Genomic DNA, 20,984 nt, shown 5'->3' on the forward strand with positions numbered 1-20,984 from the left:
AAGAATCTCATCATTCAATTTCACATTTCTCTGTTGATGGAGTCCAGGAAAACGTCCACTGCTACTCTGTGCTGCACTTCATTCAGGCAAAATCTCCTTCTGTTCAGTCTGAGAAGGGTATAGAATTTTCACTATCAGTGGGAACCTTTGTAGAGATAATTAGGTACATAAATACTTGCCGCCCCACAGCAAGATATTGAACAGTGAAATTATTGGGAAATTTCTCTACAAAGAAATTGGATACTAAGTTGCCATATTCCTTTCAACAGAGCTCTTGTAGCAATAGTTATGTCCATTCCCCCATTCCTCACAAAACTAGATGACTATTAAGAGACGTTCAAGTTCAAAATTATATGGCCGTGTAAAATAATGATCATGTGGTATTTATTCATAGTAAGAAGACCCTTCTACTACAGACTTTCAGAAGGAACTATTTTCTAAAGGAATCAAACTCAGCAAGTGAAGTGAAGCAAGTTGGACAGAATGAATGAGCTCTGAAATATGTCAGATGATGATATTATTATTATTAGTTATGTTACTGAGGATTAAAAACAGGATTTTGTACCTGTCACAGGGATTTGTACAAATGCTGTGACTGAACTATGTCCTCAGCCCTAAAACTTTTTAACTATAAAGAAAAACATCAAGTAAAAAGAGAGAATTTTAGCAATTATTTATGGTGCCTCTGTGTGTGTGTGTGTGTGTGTGTGTGTGTGTGTTTGTGTGTGTGTGTTTGTGTGTGTGTTTGTGTGTGTGTGTATCTATTTTCATGTATGTATTATAGCCCTTCCTTCTTCCAAAACCTATTTTAAATATGTATAAGACAGTAAAGCAGGGAAGATAATTTAAATGCATAGGGCAAGCCCCAAGACATCAATACTTAAAGGTGTTATCTCTATTATGAGGTTCACTTTTCCTCTGTAAAAATCAGTATAATTATTAAATTTGTTTTAACACCACAGTCTCCTGGCTGCCTGGTAAGTCACACCCATGAAGGCCTAATTACTAACTGGGGAAACCATAGTCGATAGAGTTGTCCTGTGAAGACCCAGCTAAACTGCTCCCCGAACCACTCCTCAGCACTACTTCACATACAGTCCCTTTTCAGGAAATAAAAAAGAAAACCAGAAATAATTTCTTATTCTTTGAAACATGAAGTAAGTTAGTTGAACCCTATTTTTTCTGAAATACCTGTTCTCAAATTTTGTATTTTACCTCTTCCAAGTATTATCTCTGTATGTTTACAAAACCAGTCCCCAATAAAAACTAGCAACCATTTATAAGAATCAGAGCCAACATCCCCTATTTTAGAAAGTTTGAAAGAGAAACTTTTAAAGCACGTTGACAGAAAAATGAATATTAGTGATTGAAATTAGTTTGTAATTGCACATGCAGCCAAAAGTTTTCTTTTGAATCATTCAATTTGGCAAAAAGAAAATATTTCTGTAATTAAACTTCAGCACTGAGTATAAAAATTTAAAGAATGAATCAATGAAACAGCAGACAATCTAAACAAAGATTTGAGCTTTGACCCCTGTTGCAGAGTTCCCTGGAGTCCAAAAATCTGCGTTCTACTCAAGTTGTGCTCTGGTTCCTCGGGAAAGGCTCTACCCTTCTATCTCTCTGATGTTGCACACTAAAGATGGAAAGGAGGGCAGCCCAAACCAAATGCTCCCACAAGGTGTGAGTTTTCTTGTGATTCGAACCAGGTGACCTTAGATATTGATTTACAGTCCACTGTAGTACCCCAGAGCAAAAGGGACACTGGTAATTAAGTCAATAGCAGCACATCTTAAAATAGTGCTGTCTACATAGGGGGCCCTTTCCTTTTCCTCTGTCTCTGAACAAGTGCAGATGCAGGCACTGACCTCTGATCTTTCCCCAAACTTTTTAGCTGCAGCTGTTAGTTTTCTTTCTCTGGGCCTTTTGCTACTTGCTGATAGACTGATTAAGAGTCATTAAATTGTGTGTGCAACTTTCTTTTAAATAAACATGAAATGATTTATACCTCAAGCCTAACTTATGAAATGTTTTATTGAGGCCAGAATGAAAGGGAATATTCTTATTAGGACCTTCCCAGTAAGAACCTAGGCCAACTGAGCAGCTTAATAAGGAAAAGGGATGTTTTTTGAAGGATTTTATATTTCAATCCAGAAGTTTTCCATTGTACAACTCTCAAGATTATAAGCAAATTGAGTCAGAAATCTCCTCTTTGCATTCCATTAGAATCATTACTGGGATAGGTCCACAAAAGGTAATAGCAATAAAACCAAATACCTTGAGGAGCATATGCAAATTATATGCTAATATATGGTAATCAAGTACTATGTTCAGTGGCCATAAAAAATACTAAATACAGCTAATTAAGGGGAGGTAAGTTGCTGTGCTTTCTACTTCAGAGCTATATGTGAGAAGTAGTATTTTACTATAATTATATCAGGCCTGCCTTCGGCAGCACATCCACCATTTTAACACAATTTCTTATTCCATCATTATTTGTCCATTTCACCAGATGCAATCACTTCTCCTCTTCTCTACCTCAGGCCTTGGTTCCATGAAGTTACTGAGAAACTAAAAGATAAATTAAATCCTTAGCCTCAAGGAAAGCAAACACTTTCCTCTCTAGAAACCTTAGACATGTCGTGCCCACTTGAAACTCCTCTTAGAATAAGTGCTCCCAACTGGGAGAATGGGACTCCATTGTCAGCCATGTTGAAAACCATGTTGGAAAAAGATCGAGGAATAACCTACGAAATGAATTGACTTCTCTCTGAAATGCAGATTTGCTGTTTGTGTGAAACAACATTTGCATAAGAGCACAGTCTATCTGCCTAAAAAAATGGTATTTCTTGACTAAGTAAAGTTATATTCACTGTTGGAATGCTTTATTACTTATACTTGTTTTAGCCATTAGTATATTTGTATGCCTTATGGGACTTAAAAAAAATTATCAAGTTAGGCTAAAAGTCCCACTCAAGCCACTCTGTATTTTGTTTGTTCTTAAAGTTTATATACAAGTTTTAGTCACTTTATGTGGATGCTTTATCAAACTGCCACAAAGTTAGTGATCTCAAATAACCCATATTTCTTGCCTCAGAGTTCTAAGGGACAGAATATAACACAGGCCTCACTGGCAAGAATAACTCATCCTAGAACATTCTCGAGAGAGAGCCTAGAAGAAAGATGTCTGTCTTCTATTTATCTAGTTCTAGTCCGACCCCACCTGCTGTCTTGGACTTCTAGAATTTTCTTCCATGTTCTAAGCCAGCAAGAGCAAGCTCAGCTCTTTCTACATGGCAGTAGTTTGATCTTCTACCTACCTCTACCATTAACGACATTAGGGTTACCATAGGTACACATCACATAATATGACACAAACTGCCCTTCCTTCCAATCAAGTGATGAATAAGTTTAACCTCCTCAGGAACTGTAATTCCCTTTGCTTGAAACAATAATACACCCATGTGTTGTAGGAATTAAGATATGTGTAACTTCATGAGAGCGGATCTTTGATCTGCCTAATTTTCTGGAACAAGAACATGAAGAACAGATTTAGATATGAACAAACCGTAGACATACCTTTAATTATTTGCTAGCTTTCCCAGAAGATAAGTACTTGTCATAGAGTTTAGAGTTTGATAAGTGTCAGATAAAAATATCTTCCTGGGCCATTTATTGCTCAAATGGAGAAGAACCTAATTCAACTATGAACAATCACCAAAACAATCTAAAGAGAACAAGGGGATGCACTAGGATGTTATAGACTAAGGCAAATAGGGATTAAAGCAAATTTAAAAGGATGGGATGTGGTGGCAGAACACAGAGAGCTTTGAGGTTCTAAAGTTGAATAGAAACAAGGTCAAGCAGGCTCTGATAAGAATGTGGACATAGTCAGAGTTCAGTGAGAAGCGATTTGTAGATGTGGTCATGTGTATAGGGATACTGGCAGATTAGTATAATATGGAAGAGAAGTTAAAGATGGAGTTATTAGGAATTCACTAGGACATTTAGGAAATGACATTGATTCTCAAAGTCAGTGAATGCAGTAAACTTGAACTGATCTCACAGCAGTGAGAGTACAGAGGAATAGATGGAACTGAGCATCGATGAAATCCAACTGACAGGATTTGCCTAGTGATTGTATGCAGAGCCTTAGGAGAAAGCAAGTCAAAAGCCTCCCTGGGTTCCTGCCTTGGACAAGTTGTTCAACTGTGGTGCCATTAACCAGAATAAATGTTACTAGGGAGTAAGTTGTACTGGACAAAGAAAAAGGTTGTTTCTGCCCTGATTACATTGGTTTCAAGTGCTCAGGAAATGATATTAATTGTCCATTTCATAAAAATCAAATTGAAAAAAAGAAGATCTAGGGCCATGTTGCAGTAACCTCTCCAACCGGAATCAGTCCGCACAAAGAAAACACAACTCAATTAATATGAATACAAGCTGGCGCCTAGATTGGGCAGATCCGCCACTACTCTGTCCTATTCCCAGCTCTCAAATCCCTCATCACTTGCACCTTTTCTATGCCATGTCTCCAGCTTCTCCTTCTTCGATGACTCCACTCTCTCCCCCTCTTCCTGTCTCCCAACTTCTCTTCCCCCTGCCCAAATCGCCCGCTCTGCTCTTGCCTTTATTTTACAAATTAAATGGGAATTTCTTTTTTTTTTTTTTTTTTTTGGTTCTTTTTTTCGGAGCTGGGGACCGAACCCAGGGCCTTGCGCTTCCTAGGTAAGCGCTCTACCACTGAGCTAAATCCCCAGCCCCGGGAATTTCTGATAAGGTCACCTGAGTCCTGAGTACGCGACTAGGCAGCCATCCTTGGGAGAGCAGAATTAGCATCAAAATAGAGAGAACTCCGAGGCAAACAACAACAGGGCCCTGGTTTAGTTTTAAGCTTAAATTAGCCACACCCTCATTGTAATATTAGTTGGATTAACTAGGAAATTTCTTCTCACCAGAATGTGATGTATGGAAGAATCCATGACTGGAAAGAGATTGCAGACATGCACACAATGGCACAGGAAAGACTGATCAATGTCTAGAAGAAAATACTTAAGGAACACACTAAATACCAAGGGCAAATAAAAGTTGCTTGTGTTTCCTGCTTAGAGCAGAGAGGAGGTACTAAGGACATCACCAAAGTATTACAAATTATTCTGAAAAGATGGAGCTTGTAGGTATTTTCCCATTCCATAACAAGACATAGTCTTCAGCTTGAAAGTTATTACAAGACTACAAATAAGGTAAAGATATATTGACAACCAGAAAGCTGTCTCAGCAGGCTAAAACACTTGCCACTAAGTCTGACATCCTGGCTTCTTTCCTTTTTTCCCATATGGTGGAAGGAGGTAACATGTTCTTTTGGATTTTCCTCTATCATATGCATGTCATATGTAACATGCCTTACCATCTGTGGTCACATGCATATGCACACACACACACACACAAATAAATAAATAAATGATAGAAAGATACATAGATAGATAGATAGATAGATAGATAGATAGATAGATAGATAGATAGATAATACATAGAACAAAATCTCTGTGTAAAAGACTGGTATGGGTGCTATTGGAATACCATCCTTATTTAAATGCCTTCTACCTTTCTAGGACAATATTAACTGCCAGGTCATGTTACAGAACCATTTGTCTCTAAGGAATTGGGAAGAGCTGTAAAGTTTTTGAGGAATGGCATCTAAATGCCAAAGGTGTGAGTGTCGAAGGATAGCTGTTTCATTATTTCTCTTTGATTCCTGATGAATTCAAGAATATACTGCTCTCATCACCTGGCAATAGAATATCAAGAAACTAATTAGGAAAAGGTAATAAAAATATATTAATAAGGAATAATTTCACTTACGTTTTAATTTCATGGAAAAGATGATTTAGAGAGAACAAATAAGTTGGAACTATACTAGAATGGAATGAATATTTCAGTTTTGAAGCAGTAGACAAAGTAAGCCATGCAGTGGGTAATGCCAAATCCTGCACTGAAATCACAATACCCAGAGTGGAAGAAATCGAAGGACCAAATTAACCAAAAAGTTCCAAGATTGATTCTGTTTGATACAAGATACCAGATAGTACTTTAGAATTTCATATAGGACAGAGTTTCATTCTAGACATCCCTTAAGCCAGGAATAAAAATCTTGACGTGTGCTGGCAGAGGTCCTTTCCTGTGGATATAAATGAACTCTTAGAATAACAGAGCATCTGCAACTCTGGAGCTATGGGTCTGAAATCAGGTGGATCCCCAAGGCTCACTAGCTTGTCACTAGAGCTAACCCAACTCCAGACTTGGTGGGGGAGAGCCTCCATATACATAATGAAAGTGATAGAGGAAAGCACTTGATGGAGAACTCTAGCCTTATATACACAAACACAGGCATGAACAGCTGGAACAATGAGTATATATATACATTAATAAATGCACAAACAAATACACATATAACACAGGGTTTAGGGGGGCACCTGACAGTCACTTGAAAGTGATAGTTAAAATTGCAGATGTTGACATGAAAATGGACAAGTAGTAGGAAGGCAAAGCCACCCAAATTAAGAGACTACAGGCTGCGTCCAGCCTTCACACACCTCTGCTCAACAAGCCCTGTAGCTATGGCTGTACAAGTGGAACAGAATCTTCTTCCTTTCCTTCTGATGTTTCATCTGCTCTGGCAGAAACACAGATGAACCAGACTGACCTCTACATTTTATTGATATTCTTTCCAGCAATAAGGTGGCTGTAATTGTCTTCGTCTCCATCATTATTTTACGTTCTCCTAGAATCAATGGAGTGTGAAAAAAATCAATGGAAAGACTTGTATCTGAGCTGTGTATGGACCACGCCAGTAGTATGATAGGAGACAAGTGAATGTTCTCATCCTGGGTTGTAAACTTTTGTCACTTTGGATATTTTAAGATAAAGAACATACACATATACAGAAAAAATTTAGAAAGCAAAAATGTCCCTGTAGTAAAATGAATTGTGTGTATATATCCCATACAAAATATCTGTCATGTATATGCATATGTATAATCTGCATATCTGGAACAGACATACACAACAAGGGTTGTGCATATTTTAGTAATGTAGATTTCTGTGTTAAGATTATAGAACATACACGCAGGAACCTAGATGATACAATATATAGTCTACTCGTGAGCTATATCGTATATACTTTTGTATATTCATATAGGGACTAAATCTCTTTTCTCTCTTTTACTCTTTCCCCTCCCTCATCTCTTTCTAGTACTCCCACTATCTCATCTACATCTGTTAAAGATTCTTTTTCATGAAACTGTGATAAATCAAATATGAGTTTAAGTGAAGCATAAGAGAAATTGATATGAAGAAAAACCAAAGGGGAAATATCTTAGTGTGTAGTGATTGCCACATAAGCACAAAGACCTGAGTTTGGATACCCATTGCTTACATAACGAAGGCTGAGAGATAGGAACATGTGATTTGAATATTGTGAAGAACAAACAAGAGAATCCCTGGGGACCATTGGTTGGGCTATAAGCTCCAGTTTCAGTTACTTTGGACGAGAGAGAAAGAGAGAGAGAGAGAGAGAGAGAGAGAGAGAGAGAGAGAGAGAGAGAGAGAGAGAGAATATCAAGATGAATCTGCTGCTGGCATAGCACAACATATAGAATTGTGTTTTTAAAGTAATTGGGAGTCCACTAAAAAGAAATACAATGTGTACTAGAGTAAATATGCAATAGCTCTATCATTTATTGTCATTATTAGTTATTACATATTGCACATGATTGTGAGTGCTATACTATTCAGCTTGTAATACAGGTTTACTACCATCAGTATACCAGACATATATGAGTAGCATGTCATACTACAATGTTAGATGATAGTACCATCACTGGATGATAGGAACTATTCAATTAATCTTATGAGACCACTACTTGTGTACCTTGTTGCCTAAAATCCCATTATATTGCACACACACACACACACACAGACACAGACACACACACACACACACACACATACACGCACACATACACAGAGAGAGAGAGAGAGAGAGAGAGAGAGAGAGAGAGAGAGAGAGAGAGAGAGAGAGACTGACACAGACACAGACACAGACACATGGAGAAAAACAGAGAGAAAATAAAATGTTTTTAACATTTTCTTTAATTTGTTTTCTTTTTTTCTTTGTTTTCCTCCATCTTTATTAAATTGGATATTTCTTATTTACATTTCAATTGTTATTCCCTTTCCCGGTTTCCAGGCCAACATCCCCCAGCCCCTCCTCCTCCTCCTCTTCTACATGGGTGTTCCCCTCCCCATTTACTGCCCTCCCCCCAACAATAATGTTCACTGGGGTTTCAGTCTTGGCAGGACCAAGGGCTTCCCCTTCCACTGGTGCTCTTACTAGGCTATTCATTGCTACCTATGCAGTTGGAGCCCAGGCTCAGTACAGGTAGTGGCTTAGCCTGGAAGCTTGGTTGGTTGGCATTGTTGTTCATATGGGGTCTCAAGCCCCTACAAACTCTTTTAGTCCTTTCTCTGAATCCTTCAACAGGGGTCCCGTTCTCAGTTCAGTGGTTTGCTGCTGGTATTCGCCTATGTATTTGCCATATTCTGGCTGTGTTTCTCAGGAGAGATCTACATCCAGTTCCTGTCAACCTGCACTTCTTTGCTTCATCCATCTTCTCTAGTTTGGTGGCGATTATATATATATATAGGCCACGTGTGGGCAGGCTCTGAATGGGCGTTCCTTCAGCCTCTATTCTAAACTTTGCCTCCCTATTCCCTCCCAAGGGTATTCTTGTTCCCCTTTTAAAGAAGGAATGAAGCATTCGCATTTTGGTCATCCTTCTTGAGTTTCATGTGTTCTGTGCATTTTGGGTAATTTGAGCATTTGGGCTAAAATCAACTTATCAATGAGTGCGTACTATGTGTGTTTTTCTGTGATTGGGTTACCTCACTCAGGATGATGTTTTCCAGTTCCATCCATTTGCCTATGAATTTCATAAAGTCATTGTTTTTGATAGCTGAGTAGTATTCCATTGTGTAGATGTACCACATTTTCTGTATCCATTCCTCTGTTGAAGGGCATCTGGGTTCTTTCCAGTTTCTGGCTATTATAAATAAGGCTGCTATGAACATAGTGGAGCATGTGTCTTTGTTATATGTTGGGGCATCTTTTGGGCCCAAGAGAGGTATAGCTGGGTCCTCAGGTAGTTCAATGTCCAATTTTCTGAGGAACCTCCAGACTGATTTCCAGAATTGTTGTACCAGTCTGCAATCCCTCCAACAATGGAGGCGTGTTCCTCTTTCTCCACATCCTCGCCAGCATCTGCTGTCGCCAGAGTTTTTGATTTTAGCCATTCTGTCTGGTGTGAGGTGGAATTTCAGGGTTGTTTTGATTTGCATTTCCCTTATGACTAAAGATGTTGAACATTTCTTTAGGTGTGATTTTTAAAGTTCCAAACATTACATGATCATCTCATCTCCATTTTAGAGTAGAGATAACTGAATATTTATCTTTTCAGAGAAGGACAAATTTCAATGACACTTGGGTGTGTTTTGATGGTGATGCAGCTGTTAGCAATTTCTAGTAGGACAAACAGAAAGAAAGAACAATGAGACAGGACTGCCCAACATGATTTTAGTCATTACACTCCCCTGTCCCCTAAAGCAACAAGAGATCTTGGAGGTGCGCGCGTGCGTGCACACACGTGTGTGTGTGTGCGTGTGTGTGTGTGTGCTGTGTTTGTGTGTATAAAATGGAGGTTAGCTTAAATGGGGACAGCTTCTATAATGTCATCATTTGTGCAGCACTTAGACTTTGCCCAGACATAGATGTTTTGAGGTCACTCCTTCTGTTAACTCCTCATCTGTGCTCTGTACGTAAATCCAGCAAACTTATTGCTGTCCCAAGTCAGACTTGGGTGGAATTCTTGCTTTGATATTGGTGTTTTATCTGTAATAAATAGACATTTTTTTCATGTCTTCATAGGAAAAGTTAGACATGAACACAGATGCATGCACATATTTCCTCTCAGACACCATTTTCCCCAGTGGCAAAACCCTGGCAGTTTAAGCAAAGATTACTAGAAAATACTCTAAGAGAAACTTTTCCAGGACACTGGAACTCATGAGGAGGTCAGCAAATAATAGCTTAGGAGTTTTATTCTTTACACATGACCTTTGCTTCCAAGGTCTCCTTCAAACAACACACAGGTATCATCCTACACAGCCTTCCATTTATCTACTTGAGCTGAGCTGACCCCACTGAAAAATCGAACCTTGCTGCAGATATTGATCCAGACACATAGACACTAGGAAGCATCTCTTTGTGTGGAATTTACAGAAGAGCCTGTTAGATGGAGCTCTGAAGTACAGACACCTCCACAAGGCTGCTGCTTCCCTCAGTGGGATGGTAGAAGAAGAAGAAAAAAAAAAACACTTGGTCCACTTGTGTCCAGGGCAAAGGATGCCGCAGAAATCATTGCACTGGTTATGACTCGTCACTGCTCAGCTCCCCGTCTTCCTCTGACTCTCCATGAAATGTGACCAATTTTTCATGACCTTCACTTGCTATGCAGGGGCTCTGTTCTCCCTCTTCTAAGTCTCTTTGGCCTTAAGCTATAGTGAACTCACTAAGCACAGGACTCTCCTTTAGAAAAAATAATCGAACTGAATGGACTGTTGTTTGCTTTCTGGCCTTCAAACACCAAGGCACTATTGTGCTCTTTAAAATTGTAAATTATGTCTGTTTAAGAAAATGTCAGTGTTTTTTAAAACAGAATAACAGAACTGGAAAAGACTTGGCTGAGCTTTTTGTTGCCAAAGCTCCATGCAGGAAAATGATGTATTTATCATCATGAGCATGGGCAAAGATTCTAGAGACTCGGGCACAATGCCTTCTCAGTTCTTCTACAGAGTATCTTGGCTTTTCTTTCTTTTTTCTTTCTTTATTCTCAGGGAATTATCTGAGTAATGTGAAAGCTCATAAACTTTGAATCAGGGAGACTTTATCACCAACAATTAAAATATAAGTCATATCTCCTAGAATTCAATTGACGTTTTCCCCCACCAGAAATGAGTTCATTGCAGATAATCATTGCATTGGCTGTTTAAAATTTTCCTTCTTGGGCTAAGGAGAGAGGAGATCTGTCGTTAATGTTCAGATGCTCTTTCACATAGCCTCAAGATTTAACTTGTAATAGGCTGGTTGGATGATTTTGAGTAGAGGAGGGTAAATGTCTGAGCAGGCTATGTTAAGTGTTGAGGAGGCATCACTGCTCTGGCAACTATGCCTCTTAGACACCTAGAGCTTCACCTCCGCAGGAGGACTCCAAAGGTATTGGAAGGCAGGTGTGAGGTACTTACTGAGAGTTAGGTTTGACTGTTCACTGCTTCTTCATCATCAATAATCTTGATTTGCCCAAGAATTCTTAGTAAAATGCAGGCAGAAAATCATAACCAAAAGTTCCAAAAGTAAAGTGAAATTTATAAAACAAAAAGTTTCACTTCTTAATATTAACAAGTACATCATAAGAATACATTGAAAAAGCATCTTTTCCCATGAAAACATGGGGTACGTGTGTCCTCTGGATAACCATTCTAGGGGGGAATATATGCCTAAACTTCTTTTTCTTGAACTCTGTTCACATTAAGCAGCTGTTGTCATGAATACAAGGAAACCTGCCTGGCTTTCTAGTAAGAACTTGGATAGTTTCTCTTCTAAGAGCTTAAACACATTATTTAGTGATTTCTGGATATTCATTTCCAGAAGTGGAAATGGATATTTCTTTTCCTTTTAAACATTATTGCTTTTAGTGGGCTAGAAATATTATGAGAAATGCTAGCCCCATGGAACTTTGAAAATTAAGAATAAGAAGGAAAAAATAAAGCAGACATTTGCTTTTACTTTTGCTTAATATTTTCAAACATAGAAGTACCGTAAGCCTGCCAAGTTTTATGGCCCTCAACAGAACACATTTGCCATGAGGCATGGTGGAATGCTTATTGAAGGACTTTTAAAGGGAAAGCAAAAATTATTCCTGCCCTCTAATCTGGCTCTCACTCATAGCAGTGGGTCTTTTGAGCATCATGCCTCTGAAACTGGTAGGCACAGTTACCATTTGATTTAAGAATATTGGCCACAGACTGTGCTCAGCTGCTCTCATTCTGCTTGGCAAAATGACTAGACCCTCTCTACTTAAAAGTGCAGGAGGTGTGCAGGAGAATATACCTATTTTAGATCATTTCTTGGAAAATGTTTACAGAGTTTAGGAGAAATCATATGCTAATAGAAACTTATCATGTCCATTTGATATATGTGTCACCTTGAGCCTACATCTTTGCCATCACTGTTTCTTAGATTTGTCAGTAGAAACTGAATATTGAGGACCAGGAGTGACAAGTATGTAAGAAAGTCCATCATTTTCATTTTTCTTTATGAGCTCTAAAAGAGAAGTTTTGACAGAGGACAACACTTTGCCTAGGTGAGATGACTACTGTGGCAGCAAAGAGTCAAGAGAATGGACAAACAACACAGCTACACAGCCAAGTCCTTGCAGGAGAATATCAAGTCAAGGATTATTTCTTGTTCTAGATTTCCTGTAATTTTACCTACACACATGCTTCTGACAATAGCAACACCAACCAATAGCAAGGCTTCATACTTAGCTCTATTTTCCATATAAAGCCATGTTCCTTCCAGAAACACATATTCTCTCTCTCTCTCTCTCTCTCTCTCTCTCTCTCTCTCTCTCTCTCTCTCCTTTATAGATTACTTTTGAAATTCTAATTAAGTAAAAGCATTTATTTCAAGTGTAACGTCCTCATCATTGGTAACAATGAATTTACCTTATACTTATTTGTCTTACACTTTTTTCATCTTTTTTATTAAGTTTATGTTTATTTCATATATGTATCCAGTATGTACATGATTGACCCACTACCATTCTTTACTTCTAAAACTTCCAGACTTTTTAACTTCCCCTTATTTCTTTCTTTTTTTTTTAGGGTAATATAGATTTTATTTTATTTTTTTCCATCTTTATTAACTTGGGTATTTCTTATTTACATTTCAATTGTTCTTCCCCTTCCTGGTTTCCGGGCCAACATCCCATAACCCCTCCCCCTCCCCTTCTCCATGGGTGTTCCCCTCCCCATTCTCCCCCCATTACCGCCCTCCCACCAACAATCACATTCACTGGGGATTCAGTCTTGGCAGGACCAGGGGCTTCCCCTTCCACTGGTGCTCTTACTAGGCTATTCATTGCTACCTATGAGGTCAGAGTCCAGGGTCAGTCCATGTATAGTCTTTGAGTAGTGGCTTAGTCCCTGGAAGCTCTGGTTGGTTGACATTGTTGTTCATATGGGGTCTCAAGCCCTGCCTCACAGAGACTCATGAGCTAAATATGCCTCCACTTTATAGCAGAGGAGAAACAGAGAGAATTCAGTAAAGTGTAGCTGAGTTTGAGGCTGAGTTCTTTGTTGTTGTGAGAAAGTCTCGTGTATTTCAGATTACCTTCTAACTGTTAATATAGTTGAAGTTGGTTTTAAATTACTGATCTTCCAGTCTCCATTTCAATGTTGGAGGTATAGGTCTGAGTCCTATACCTGGATTGACATAAAAATTTCAGTTTCTCGTTAAGTTTAGTAGGTTTGTCACATAAGCTACTGAAAAATGTGGTTTACTGACACACATACACACATATGTACGTACACAGACACACACCACTGTGTGTAATATGTAACTGTAATATGTAATAATAAAATTCCAACTGAACTCATAATTTTCAAATATTAGTATTGCTACACAATGAAGTTTTTTATGTCTAATAGTAAATGAAGGCAAATGAGGTCTTGATTATGTCATCATAACAAGGCTTTGTGACACTGATGGGTAGTAGTGGCTTAAGGAAATACTCTGTGTTTTCCAATAGCCCAATAAGGGAGACAGTGTTTCAATTACCATGTTTGAATTTACTCAGTCCTCTCATGCTTTATTTTGGAAATATAAAGAAACATGTTATCCAATTCAGTCCACCCAATCTCCTTTAAAATTCAACTTAAAGATCTCAGGTCCTTTGCATTGTTTGAACTAACAAAAATTACAGAATGAAATTATTATACTCTTTAATTCGTGATAACTTTGTAATTATTGACTACAATCTTGCAAAACAAATGAAATCTACAACGTTTTGAATAAATTGATTTTAGGGGATTTTTCTCTTCAAAACTGACATGGATGCACGCTTTCGTGTGACTAACTAAATGGCATTCATTTAGACTTTTCACCAAATTAGACAAACTTGTTTATTTTCAACCTCTATATTCGTACCAAAAGCTGGTTAGTAATGACATAAACTACCCTTTTGGAACATTAATAAAGATTGTAGTAGGACTAAGTAGGGAAGTGGCTTCCTGTAGTCTGTCAATGTCAGAACTGCAAAATACTTCAGAAAGAGAATACAAGCATATAGCAAGGGAAAAATGAAGGAATTTACTAAATGCAATATCATATGCTAGAAGGTCAATCTTACAGCTCTCGATTTGCTGGCCTAGTTTTAGAAACCCAAATAAATGCCTGCTTAACTCAGTCAGGGCTCAGTGAAAACCAAAACTCTACTCCATCCTATTGTAGCTTGCTGAAATAATTACTCTTATTGGAATTACTTATGTTGTCGTGGCAACCTACTGGAAACTATACCTAAGGAAAAGCTCCCCCATGGCACCTGTCTAGGGAGTGATAGAGCTGTTTATGATCTTCGCTGCTAGCTGGCTAGTCAGCCAGCCATCTTAAACTGCTGATGTATCACAAGTCTTCCCCAAATGGATGACAGACAACTAATCATACCAATGCCGTGTGGGTCAACTTCAGGTAATCACAAGGGCTCAGAGTTCAAGAGAGCAATGGTCAAAGAAGAGAACTCCACTATCCAACTTCCTATGTGGATTAAGGGATCCCTTCCACCAGGGAAATAATGTGCTATATTCACATGTGAGATTGATCAGGCCAAGTCAATAGATTGCTTTTTATCAAGTCTTCAGTTATCACTATAAGCTGATTGGTTCCCAGATTCCCGTTAGGTACCCATATTCCTGGGATCTCAGACTCCCTGTAGAAGCTATGATTACCTTCTTATATATATTAAAATATCCATAGACTATTATCTAGAACAAGGCAAATGCTATATAAATAGTTATTACATTGTACTGTTAATTGGCTTCATGCGAAGAAAGGCTAGGCTCTGTAGAAGCTCAATACCAATGCAGTGTTTGCCTCCAGCATAAGCAAGCCACTGTTAGGTGACGCCATAGGGAGAAAAGCATGTAAGGACAACTGTCTAGCAGATTATGAATTCTTATATTGAAAAGTTTGAAGATATATTTTTATGATTCCAAGTTTCTCTTTCATGTATGTTTGAATTTGTGGTTAGGAGAGAAGTGTTTTCTGTTTTAAAATTATCTTGGTTTCTTTTTTTTTCTTCCAGAGCTGGGGACCGAACCCAGGGCCTTGCACTTGCTAGGCAAGTGCTCTACCACTGAGCTAAATCCCTAACCCTTAGTTTCTTTTCCTATTGCATTCCTATTCTTTTCCTGTGATAAAAATTCTCAGACAAAAGAAATTCAAAAAAGAAAAACTTTATTTCATCTCAGATATCAAGGTAGAGTTGAAAAGGGAAGACAGGAAGGCCTAGAAGCAGCTACTAATCGTAAAAGGAAAGCTATGCTTGTTGGTGCTCCTCTGGCTTTCTACACTTCATTTGATCCAGGATCTTCTGCCAAGAGAACGGTCTTAACCACAGTAAAGATCGTTCCTCTCATGGCAGTGGAATCTAGTGTATCTCCAGCATGCCAAGAGACCCATCCCCTGGGTAATTCTAGATTCTCTCAAGTTGGTAGAGTAACCATCCTTCCCTTCTCCCACACACAAATATGAGGACTTGTCTACAGGTGAGCACTGTGACAAGTCGGCCTTCTGTAATAGGGTATATGACATAGGGTGTACCTCTATGCCAAGAAATGTACCCATCTGGAACAACGAAGAGAATATGAACATCAATAAAAAAGGATTAATTTAGTCAGAAATATTTATTGGTATCCATGGCTTTTAAGAAATAGATCCATGAAAAGATGAACTAGATTGCTATGAAAGGATATATAACCTGTCAAATTTCTAGGGTTAGATCTTTTATCAACTGCCTTTTTACATGTACACTATGTTAAAAGCTTCCTGCATTTTGCTGTTGTTACTGCTGACAAAAATTTAGCTTAAGTTCCTGGTGATACAGCTCAGTGTTTAGGTAAACTGACTGCTCTTTCAGAAGACAAGGTTCAATTTTCACAACTAACAGCAATGTGCAAACAGCTGTATCTTTAGTTCCTCATGGTTTCATGTTTTCTTCTGAACTCATAGGCTCATACAGATGTTTGTGACATTTTCTACATAAGTAAACACACACACACACACACACACACACACCACACATACACACACACTAATATGTAGGCATGATGTTTTATATGTTGTGTACAGTTTACCCTTGGTTATTCAAATGCTGATTTCTTCACCCTTGTATCTGGTTTCAATGTGGACACATCATTGTAATACCTATCCCAAGAATCTCATGCTCAAGTTTGGATAAATAGTTCTTACCATTTATTCTCTGCCTTGGCAATAAATGCTGATTATCCAATCAATAGCTGAACAGAATAGAGAATAGGGGTGGGATGTCCAAAATGGAAAGGGAGAGGAGAAGAGGCAGATTGAAGGAAGGATGGAGGAACTGGAGTCATGAAGAAGAGGTTTGAAGGGCCAGATCAATAAAAATATACAGGTATTATGGGATAGAACTGGAAGGTAGGCAGATTAGCATAGGAGATAAAGGTAGATCACTTAACTGCTAAGCTGTTGAGGTGCAGTTTTAGATAAAAACTTATTTATGGTTATTGTGAAATAGCAAAAGGTAAAGAAATATAGAAACCAGATTAATTCACTGTTACATTTATACTTGGGATGATTCATTCACAATAATACATCTAAAATATAACATTTTGTGTACAGAGTTGATTTTTTTTCAATCAGAAAACATATTACCACACAGTTGCATCCTCAGTCCTAGCCTAGAAGATAATTGTTTATCATCACTTTTTGCCATAATAGCTCTCTACATACTCAAACATTGTGATGATCCTGATCATTCCATTAGCCTAATACATATTTAACGTTTTGATGATTTTGAAGCTTAGTGTTCCTGGAACTCTATTCTAGAAAACTCTATCTATCTCAACTTATTACTGTGTTTGTCCATTTTTCAAATATTAGCCCTTTTATTTCAGCATAGGACACTCTCAGCTCTTTTAAAATATAACTGACAGGGAAATGTTCCACTTTTGTATGAATTACTTGGGTGGCTGGAGTGCTGAGAGGTGACGTGATAAGATTGTGTAATGAGCAATTACTATGAAAAGGAAAAAAGTCAAGGAGATTGATAAGTGATGGCTACAAAAAGGAAAGACAGACGTCCTCAAGTCCATCTGCAGCATAGGCTCACCGACCATCAGAGGAACTTATGTGTATATTGCCATGAAGCTCTAAATATACTGAGAAATTAAACAGGTAAAAGTGCACCCCTTCCGAGGTCATGCAAAACTGGTTGGGCCACATTTAAAACAGGCAGCTTACAGAGTACCATTAGGTGTCAAAACCTAACAGTCTTCTTTACTAGATGATTTGTGTAGTCATGGAAACAATTTACTTAATTTCAAGGATGACACTGAACCGACATCCTTCTCATTCATTGGATTAATGATAGAAAGCATAATACAATGTTTTTAATATTTTAAACCTTTCTCTTTTGATCTCACATAGTGAAATAGTCCACACCGGAGTGATGTTATGTTGGTCGGCTGCTAGGAGTGTATTATGCACTGCATCTAAGAGTCTAAGAAAATTAAGTGAATGTTAAGCCTGATTACAGCAATAGGAGTGATGTGGCTGGCTATCCTCACTACTGCCATGTCTGCAAGCTTTTCATTTATTTGATTTTGAAGAAAAATAATCAGGTCTCACACATATATTCATATATGGGTCAGAAACACATTAACTAATCTAGGTTACTAAAGAAACTCAATTTTCAAAGTACACAAACAAATTTCTGCATTAATAAACATATTATACATATAATAAACATATACTATATGAATTATAAAATACATAGTGTAACATACAAATATTAATGAACATATTCTGTATGCATACATACAAATGAACATACAGATATATATCCTTTGCAAAAATTGGATCTTAGGTTGTTTGAGAGGTTGGAATTTTTAATATATTACTATGTAGAAGAAGCTTCACTATAGTCCTTTGCACAATTTTTTACATGGAGAAAAATTATATATGTCTATATACATGTACTTGTACACATTACACATAAACACATATGAACACATACACACATGCACACATACACATATACACACATTTATATATACATATACATGATAATTGCATTGGCTTTTAGAAATATAGATTAAAAACTGCATGTGAACATTTCACATCAAACCTTCAAACTGGACCATGATGCTTCTTCCTGTGGTTCATCTTGTCACTGTGCTTGTTCTAAAGCACATACATCAACTATCATGCACACATACAATCAAAGAAGCATTATAGGGTCCTTTAAAAACATAACGCATCCCTGCATTCTAGTAAATATTAAAAACAGATTACATTTTCACTGTTTCAATTTTCACTGTGAATCAAATAGACATTTCCATTTTGACTTGCTGTAATCACAGATAGCAAATATTCTGTGGATAAATATTCCAGATAATAAGATCATCAAATTGTACCCAGAATAGAAAGTACAATAGACCTGAGAGTTATTGTTTCTAACTGCCTTTGCTTCAAACGTCAAAATGATACTAAGCAAACAGTTACTATGTTAGGGTAGTTCCACCACTACTGTTTCTAGAGAAGGACCATTCAAACCTGATGTCTTCAAGAATATTTGCATGATACAGAATACAGAAAGAAACCTGTGGAATGCCATAGCACCCACAGACCTACCCTGCTGTGCATGGCACAGGTGGGCCATAGACACCTGTCTGCTACCACACCACACAGCATTGATGAAGGATGTCACCCATGGACCAATTCACCTATATTGAGAGCCGTCATGATGTGTGAATATGTGGTGTTCAGATGGGAGAGAAAGAGAAGTAGAACAGCATGACCACTATGAAGAGAGATGGAATTTGAGCATCCAGGGTAGAGGCGAATAGCCTGTTGTGAAAACCCAGCATTACCACCTGGGGTCATGATGAGGTACCAGCTTGAGCTGCCACTCAGGGCAATGTTGAAGTCCTTGGCAATGAAGCAGCAGGACTCAGAGTCAATGTCTGTGTCTCACATTATCAATAGAGAACATTGGGGTGTCCCTGGCTGGGGTTGCTGCTGGGAGAGCACATAGATGTCTAGGGGCTGTGTAAAACTGGCCTTGTCCCTCACTAGAGAGCTGGCCCCATGTCTCACCTTGAACAGCACCTAGGAGAGCAGACCTTGTACCTCATCCAGGCAGCACTGTAGATCTGGCACTGTGGGCAGTGGTTGTAGGTGAGCCAGCTACGAGGGCATGAGTGTGGAAGAGAAGACTCCATCACATGTCTGCCATGAGGTGGCCTGGGCTTGATGGTTGGGTGGAGGAAAGATACATGAGAGTTGGCCGTGTTACTTGTTTGTTGTGAGGTGGCTTGGGAGGGGCTAGGTGAATGCCCTCTGCCCCCTTGACGCTCACCACCTGAGATGAGCTGGGCTTACCTCTCACCACTATAGCAGTTAGAAGAGGGGACTCTCTACCTCATCTGGGCAGCACAGTAGAGCTGGCCCTTGTGGAGTAGGCATAGATGAACCAGCCCTAAGGGTAAGGGCAAAGTGAGAAAGCTCTGCCACGAGGTGGTGTGGGTGTGGTTGTGATTCCCTTCCCCTCCCTCTGTGGATACCTACAATAGTCAGGAGAGTTGGTCCTGGAGTCACGAGAGCTTGAGATTTCATCTTGCCCCCTTTTTGCCTGTAGTACTTAGGAGTAGGCCCAGCACCTTCCCTGGACAACAGAATGGAGCTGGCCATGGTGGTGAAGGCAAAGATGAGCCATCCCTAAGGACGTCAGAGTGGGAGAGCTGACTCAGCCCCTTACAGTCTACAGCACTTGGAAGAGTGGGCCCCAATCTTTAATTGAGCAGCACAGTGGAGCTGGCTCTGGAGGCATGAATGCAGCTGAGCAGGCCCCAAGGGAACTAAAACAGGAGATCTGACCCTGCCTCCTGGTCATGGAAGCATTGGATGGCCTAGCTGAAGCAGTGCTGGCGAGCTGACAAGCTCAGCTACTACCCAGGCCCAGATCCAGGGCTCTGAGTTGAACCACCCCAAACTATTTCTTATCTGCTAATGGTTGGGACACATGAAAGGGCCAATCTTGCTCTTCTGAGGTTTCAGGATCTCCATGACACAGAACAACAACAGGATAACTGGTAAACATGCCAATAAGGATTCAATATTGATGATGTCACAGAAGCCAAATCTTAAGCCAGACCAATGATTCATTAAAATAAACATTTGCAGGGAAGATGTTTGGATAGAGGAATATTCTTTCAGAATACACTTATATACTACTGCTACGACAATAAGATTTTTTTATCCTTTGTTGTTGTTGTTGTTGTTGGTGGTGGTGGTGGTGGTGGTGGTGGTGGTGGTAGTGTGTGTGTGTGTGTTACTTTTGGGGGTGGTGGCTTCTTGGGTGAAGGACAGATATGAGGCAGCAGGCAGATGAGGGAACTGAGGTATATGATGTGAAATTCATAAAAATAAAAAGTTAAAACATACAGAAAATAATTTCTGTTTTCCTTTACCCCTGGGGAAAAATCATCTCTCAGGTATAAGATACTTCCAAAATAAATTTTTTCTCTGGAAAAGAGAAACAAAAAGAGTGTCA

This window comes from Rattus norvegicus, chromosome 17 (assembly GCF_021556685.1).
Source record: "Rattus norvegicus strain SHRSP/BbbUtx chromosome 17, alternate assembly SHRSP_T2T, whole genome shotgun sequence".
Lineage (NCBI taxonomy): Eukaryota > Metazoa > Chordata > Mammalia > Rodentia > Muridae > Rattus > Rattus norvegicus.